This window comes from Protobothrops mucrosquamatus, unplaced genomic scaffold (genome assembly GCF_001527695.2).
Source record: "Protobothrops mucrosquamatus isolate PMUCROS unplaced genomic scaffold, P.Mucros_1.0 scaffold10583, whole genome shotgun sequence".
Taxonomy (NCBI): Eukaryota; Metazoa; Chordata; class Lepidosauria; order Squamata; family Viperidae; genus Protobothrops; species Protobothrops mucrosquamatus.
Genome location: NW_015396369.1, coordinates 5342 through 6462, shown reverse-complemented (window position 1 = coordinate 6462; position 1121 = coordinate 5342).

Genomic DNA, 1121 nt, shown 5'->3' with positions numbered 1-1121 from the left:
GGGACCTTGGAGGTCTTCTAGTCTATCCCCCTGCTCAAGCAGGAGACCTTAGACCATTTCAAACAATCAATCAATCAATCAACCAACCAATCAATCAATCAGTCAGAATAGAGCTAGAAGGGACCTTGAAGATCTTCTAGTCCATCCCCCTGTTCAAGCAGGAAACCTAGACCATTTCAATCAATCACTCAATCACTCAATCAATCAATCAGAACAGAGCTAGAAGGGACGTTGGAGGTCTTCTAGTCCAACACCCTACTCAAGCAGGAGACCTTAGACCATTCCAATCAATCAATCAATCAGTCAATCAATCAATCAATCAATCAATCAATCAGAATAGAGCTAGAAGGGGCCTTGGAGGTCTTCTAGTCCAGCCCCCTGCTCAAGCAGGAGAGTAGTCTAGACCATTTCAGATAGATGGCTGTCCAGGAGAGCCTCTGGACGGCCTTAGAAGGTCCGGACACCCCCTGATTGCTGACCCAAAGGAGGAAAAACATCCCAGTTCAATTATCCCAAGTAAAACCCTCTAATCTTGGTCTACCCAAGCCTCCTTTTTTGCCCCAAAGCAGGGGACAAAAGTAGGGGACTAGACCTCATGATCTCTTGCTTCCTAGCCTGGTGCCTTAACCTCCCTAGACCCAACGGGCTCCTTACAGGGATGTTGTGTGTGTGTGTGTGGGGGGGGAAAGACCATCCAAGTAGGCTGTTTCTCGCCAGAGGAGAAGGCAGAGGAGGACCAAGGATGGTGAGGAAGCTGGAAAGCCCCCCCCCCTGCATGGCCAACCGCCAGGCTTCCTTGGGGTTTTCCCAGCGGCCCGGAGAGATCCTCAAAGCTCTTTTGAGACCTAATTGATTCTTCCCACCAGGCAGCGGGCCGTGCAGCAGGCTGCGCCATTGCCAAAAAGGTCATCTGTTTCCCAGAGGCAGAGACCCTGGCCCACAGGCTGGCCTTTGTTTCACCCACAGGCCGGCTATTGACGTGCAAAAGAGCTCAAATCCCAGCCACCCCCCCCACCACCAGCAGCTTTTCAGAGTTAATAAAGCAGGAAATAATAAATCCCTCTTAGACACCACCCCCGGAGAGGAGGGGGCTTGTGGGAATTTGCACGAGGCAGGAAAAA